Raw genomic sequence first — 6,795 nt, forward strand, 5'->3', positions numbered from 1 at the left:
TCCAATAGGAACATTGCTGATGTGGCCAATGCTGAAGGCAATGCTTGTCATCTATGTGCGGTTAGTCTTCTAAACTAGGTAATCCAACTTTCACCTACAATGGTAGACAACTTTTTGTCTAGAGACATAGAAGATTTCATGTTTTCTCCAAGCCCTAACACTGACTTTTGATTTTGGCACACAGTGTTCTGAGAGACTTTGAATTGGACCTTCATTTTTTAAAAACAAGGGACTAACTTTTGAACTTTTTTCTATGATTGTTTTCCCCCAAATTTGTATTTTTCATTTTTGGCACAAATGCTTCTTGTCCCAGCATCGTGTCTCCCTTTCTTTAATTCTGGTTTGGCTCCTCCTTACCAAGTGGTGGTTAGCTCCCCTGCATCTCGTGCTCACACTTGCTGATATATATATATATCTCAAGTTTCCACACTACACGCTGCCAATCAGCAACAAACGAGAGAAACGGAGTCTCCGGATTTCATTTATCCAATTTTAAAGTGCATTGCTGTGAACACCAAACGCGTTTCCGCGATCCCTGTCGCCTTGATTGCTGGTAAATTGTGCTGATTTCCCCTTCACATTTAAATATATTTTACACCAATCACATGTGGTCAACACAAACAGACATCAGACGGTGGCTTTCTTAAGGTATGGTTGAATGAGAAGACAGACTGTTTTACCATACACATATCGTTAATATGAACATGATTATCACAAGGTAATGAAATGGCAGTCTTATTTCTTAAAATATTAACACAAATATATTCAATTAAAATATATATACAATACCCAGGTTTTAACCTTTATAACTGTTCTAATACATTGGTATCGTTCTTTAGTAAACATTAAAGTGCATCTAGTTATCAAATACCTATTGGTTGGCCTACTTTATATGTCTTGGTGAGTGGACCACAATAAAAGTGCTTGTGGTAAAGTGCAATGAATAAAGTGCAAAACAAACTCCCAGCCGGGAATTAGTAATTTTAACTCATAAAGTAATTAAGAGAAAAGGGACAGGGTGTCAGGGCAGAAATGGATATCTATGTATTAACATTATTCTATTATATCTGTACTAATACCGAGGAGTGGGTTTTTAACACTAATTCAGGAAAAGTTAAACGGAAGAGCAAAGGTATATATATGTATTTTCTTTCACTTAGCATTCATTGCCAACTTATGCTTAGAATGAAACATTGCTCTAATATGTACAGCACCATTGCATTTTATGCATCGTAACAGTTTTAAATGCGTTTTTAGAGTGTATTTTTATACATGTTCTTAGCCATCCATATGTAGCTATGTTTTAGATAGGTTTAACATGTTTAGAATTTAGTAATGTTGTTTATACGAAAGTGGAGTGAGTGTTGTGTGTTGATTTAGATTCCGTATGAATTTCCCAATTTATGCCGTTATATAGGTACAATTCACATTGCCCTTATTTAGGCATCGAAATTCAGCCCTTATTTAGGCATTGCTCATGCTAACCAAATACAGCCATGGCCATCTACATCCGTTCATCTACGTCACAAGTTCTTGGAAAACCAGACTCTTAAGCCTTTAGGACTTCGCCTTGCTTGGATAATGATTTCTCCAAGAACTCATTTATTATGCATGAACACCTATTCCTTAGGGGTTCATTCATGACGTTCTTATGCCCGACTTTTACATCAATACTGGCACTCCTAAACACCTTCAAGGTATAAATATGCCTTCACTTGCCATGGCAAACCATGGTTCGGGCCACAGTTCGACTGCCTACTTGCACGACGCGGCTCGCCACAGCAAGTTCGGAAGGAAGTCCAGTCCCCAACTGACACACTGACCAGGCGCTGCCATCCTCCTTGCCGAGAATCCAGCTCCAGTGTTTCTGGCTCCCCTTGCGGGGTGTTAGAGATCGAGACCCGGGAAAGATTCCAACCTTTCTCATTCTAAGGAAACATATTTGTCATGTTTATGCAGTTTTCAGAAACGAATCCCTTCTTGTTCATTCGAGAAGTTTCTAGTGACCTCTGAGTTATCTGGCACACACAAGTAATTAAGTTTAATGTACTCGATAGAGACATACTGACCTCAGTCCTATGTCAAAACTATAGTGTATACTATTCCAATGCGCAAAGCCTATCAGGGATATAGGAACTACACTACAATGTATGGTATAAATACTGTATCATCTCAAACTCAGTGGCCTGTTTCGGATCCGCCACCTTCCAACCCTGCTTTGCTAGCACCAGGCGTACATCCATCCAACTGTGTACCTGGTCAGGGGTTGTAGTTTCACTCCAGTCCGCACACCATATTCTCAAGGAGGCCTCGGCGGCAGGCCTCAGTAAAGCACACCTTGCCGCTCTCCGTCACTACTTCAATCTGGGTCGCTGACCTTCACTAAATAGTTTGCCAGCTGGGTGAACCTCTGAATTATGTACTGCAATGCCTTGGGCAGATCACATGAACACTGAGAGCCAGACCTCCGCTCAGTCGTGTCAGTCCAGTTGGCCATCTTGGCTCCACCTCCCCAAAGAAAACACTACTTTTAATGACTGAAATGAAATGGTGCAGAATAGAACATAATTGAACACTGATCCATCCAAATGTTATAGCTGTATGCCCAATACATACTGACCTAAGCCAGTCAGTCACAAGAACTTTATTTCAATCACCTTAGATCAAAAGTATTGCTCAAAATAAGGCGCATACAATCATACAAGTAACAGCATATACTCTTAGACAGTTCAAACTAAATACATAAAACAAAGAGATCTTAAAATATTCATCTGTAAACTCATTTGAGTAGCAGCATTTAAAGACAACCCCTCTATAAAACCTTAAATTGCATCTTTTAGACATATAACATAACAGATAAGGCTCTTCTCCAAGAGCACAAATGCACAAGTTACTACTTGTGTAACAATATATCTGTAAGAGACATTAGTTCGAGGGAGGCGGAGGCGGAAAGAAGGTGGGCAAGGTAACAGACTGCCCGATGTGGAAGGCAGTGACAACCTTGGGCAGGAAAGAGGGTCTCGTCCGCAACACAACCTTGTCTGGATGGACAGAGAGGAAAGGAGCTGTAGAAGAAAGAGCCTGGAGCTCACTCTCCTGGCAGAGGTGATGGCAACCAGGAAAGCAGTCTTCAAAGTAAGAAGACGGAGATGACAGTTATGGAGCGGCTCAAAGGGAGCACACATTAGGTAGGTAAGTACAAGATTCAAGTCCCAGTGGGGCATCACGAAAGAAACAGGAGGAAACATGTGTGTGATGCCCTTCAAAAACCTATTTACAATCGGGGACTTTAACAAGGAAGGCTGATCAGGCAGCCTTAAGAAGGCGGAAAGGGCAGAAAGGTAGCCCTTGATAGTGCCCAGAGCAGAGCCCTGCTGGGCAAGAGAAAGAAGGAAGAGGAGAACCTCAGAAATGGGTGCAGAGAGTGGATCCACAGCCTTTGCTGTGGCCCATGCCACAAATCTGTTCCACCTGCAGGCATATACCGACTTAGTGGAGGGACGCCTGGCTGCCAAAATTACATTACAGACTTCGGGAGGCAAGTCAAATGGCCTCAACTGTCGCCGCTCAATCTCCAAGCTTGTAGGTGGAGACTGGACAGGTTCGGGTGGAGGACCGTCCCCTGCTGCTGCGTCAGAAGGTCCTCCTGAAGAGGCAGACGAATCGGGGGATCGACTGACATGCTGAGTAGCTCGGTATACCAGTATCTTCGTGCCCAGTCCGGGGCCACAAGGATAACCTGGGCCCGGTCGCACCTGATCTTCTTCAGCACTCTGGGCAGAAGTGGTATAGGCAGAAAGGCATACAATAGACCGCAACTCCACTCGTGATGAAAAGCGTCTCCGAGCGAGTGCCGCCTTGGAAATTCCAATGAGCAGAACGGATGACATTGCGCGTTCTCTTCTGTGGCAAATAGATTTAACCAAGGCTGTCCCCACTGCTGAAAGAGGCCTTGCGCCACGTCAGAGTTCAGACGCCATTCGTGATCCATCATGCACCGACGGCTGAGTTAGTCTGCCCTGGCGTTCAGGGAACCTGCCAGGTGTTGAACCACCAGGGTCACGCCCTGATGTTCCAGCCACTGCCAGAGGCGCAGAGCCTCCTGGCATAGGGTCCATGACCCCCACCCGCCCTGTTTGTTGCAGTACCACATGGCGGTGGTGTTGTCCATGAACACCTGCACTACACTCCCCCAGACAAAGGGGAGGAATGCCTTCAGTGCAAGTTGGATCGCCCGCAGCTCCAGAAGGTTGATGTGGAGCTGGGACTCCGCCGGAGGCCAGAGACCTCTGATCTCCGCCTCTTCCATGTGGCCCCCCCCAGCCCAGGAGGGACGCGTCTGTCACAACTACGTGCTCCTGGTGGGGTAGGGGAAGGGATCTGCCACTGACCCAATCGCGGTCCGTGAGCCACCACTGCAACTGTCTTGCAGTGCCCTCCAAGATCAAGACATGGTCGGACAAGTTGCCCTGATGCTGGGCCCACTGAAACTTCAGGTCCCACTGCAGAGCCCGCATCCGCCACCGGGCGTGATGCACCAGAAGGATGCAGGAGGCCATCAGCCCCAGAAGCCGCAGCGTCAACCTGACTGAGACCCGGGATAAAGGCTGAAAGATCAGAATCAGAGCCTGAATATCCCAAACCCGCTGTTCGGGAGGATAAACCCGAAACTGCGCAGAGTCCAAAACCGCTCCGATGAAGAGGAGCTTTTGAGAGGGACACAGGTGTGACTTCGGCACGTTGATGGAGAACCCCAGCAGGTGCAGGAGATCAGCCATAGTCTGGAGGTGGCTGACTACTGTCTGGGACGAGCCAGTCGTCGAGGTAGGGGGAAGACTGACACCCCTAACCTGCGCAGATGAGCTGCGACCACCGCCATCACTTTCGTGAACACCTGTGGGGCGCTGGTAAGGCCGAAGGGGAGCACGGTAAATTGAAAGTGCTCCTGGCCTACCGTGAACTGGAGGTAACGCCGGTAGGCTGGCAGGACGGGGATGTGAAAATAAGCGTCCTGCAAGTCCAACGCTACCATCCAGTCTCCGGGGTCCAGGGCAGCTAAGACCGGAGCCAGAGTCAGCATCTTGAACTTCTCCTTTCGGAGGAAGCCGTTGACCTTCTGCAGGTCCAAGATAGGGCGTAGGCCCCCTTTGCCCTTCTTGGGTACCAGAAAGTAGTGGGAGTAACAACCACACCCTACTTCCGGCCCAGAAACGCACTCGATGGCCCCCTTGGCCAAGAGGGCCGTGACTTCCTCTTGCAGAAGTTGCAAGTGATCCCCCGACACGCGATGGAATTGCGGTGGCATGGCTGGAGGGGTCGCCCCGAAGGGGAGGGAGTAGCCCCTTCGGACGATTTGCAGCACCCACCTGTCAGACGTGATAGTGCGCCAGTGGAAGAGGTGATGGCGAACCCTGACCCCCACTGGCGTCACATGGGCCTGAAATCACGGACTAGGAGGGTTGAGGCAGGTGCTGCGGGGGAAGGTGTGGACTGGCCTCGCCGTTGACCCCGACCGCCGCTACGGCAGTTTCCACGGCCGCCACCGCGCTGTTGAACATTCTGCGGCGCGTGGCTGGCAGCACGTGTGGGGACGCTCCTTCCGTGGCCAGAAGAGTGGCCTGGACATCAGCCGAAAAGTTGGCGGACCTCAACCAGGCGTGGCATCGAACCGCCACCGTCGTTGTCATCGCCCTGCCCAGTGAGTCCGTGGTATCCAGCCCACACCGGATGGAATACCGCGCTGCATCTCGACCCTCCGCAAGGGTTTGGACGAGTTTTGCCCGGGCCTCCTCCGGACATTGTGGCAGCACGTCCGTGACCGTGTCCCACAGGGTGTGGGTGTAGCGGCCCAAGAGGCATGCGGTATTGACTGACCACAGTCCCAAACTCAGGGACGAGAACATCTTCTTCTCGAACAGTTCATACCTCTTGGATTCCCGATCGGGCGGAGCCGTTGGAAATGCGGTCTGGGAAGTGGAGGCCTGGATGACCAGGCTCTCGGGGGTGGGATGGGTGGACAAAAAGCAAGGGTCGCACGGGCCGGGCGGTAGCGTCTGGCCACATTCCTATCCACAGGCGGACCTGTGGCGGGCTTGGACCAAGTGCCCACAAGAACGTCACACAAGGCCTCATTAAACAGCAGCAGAGGCTCATTGGAGCTTGACTGCGGTTTAAGGACCTCAGTGAAGAGGTTAGTCCTCACGGCTGCAACAGGGAGCTCAAGGTTTAAGGCCTTGGCTGCCCGCGTCAACACTACACTATAAGCAGCCCCCTCCTCCGTAGCCACGGTGGGAGGGGAGACAAATCCAGTGTCTGGCGAAGTGTCAAGTCCACTGGCCTTCCCAAGCTCATATGTCCAGTCCTGTTGAGACCGACACTCCCGTGCCAAAGGGTCCTCAGACCCCTCCCAATCACCCTTGTCACCCATCTCCTGTAATTCAGGGTCAACTGATGGGGCCGGTTCATTGAAATAGAAATCTTCATATGCCGTCGAGAGTGGCGCCGGAACCGGACCGAGGGTAGGATCGGGGACGGCGTCCATAGCAGGTGCGGGGGGCGACACCCGCAGGGCCGGCGAGGTTGTGAGGTCGACCGGTGACGACCCAGATCCGGAAGCGGATCCAGGGAGGGCCTGCGGCGCCGGGAAAGAAGTCGCCGGTGGCACCGGGTGCCGAAGTACCCAGCGGCGTCAGAGCCGAAGCACCCGACGCGCTAGGCCCTCCAGCCGGGACCGTTGGGCCGGGAGGCGCCACGGAACCCGGCTGAGGAGGGAGAGACCTCATGGCCATGAGGTAC

The sequence above is a fragment of the Lissotriton vulgaris genome, chromosome 3_1, assembly GCF_964263255.1.
Source record: "Lissotriton vulgaris chromosome 3_1, aLisVul1.2, whole genome shotgun sequence".
Classification (NCBI taxonomy): Eukaryota; Metazoa; Chordata; class Amphibia; order Caudata; family Salamandridae; genus Lissotriton; species Lissotriton vulgaris.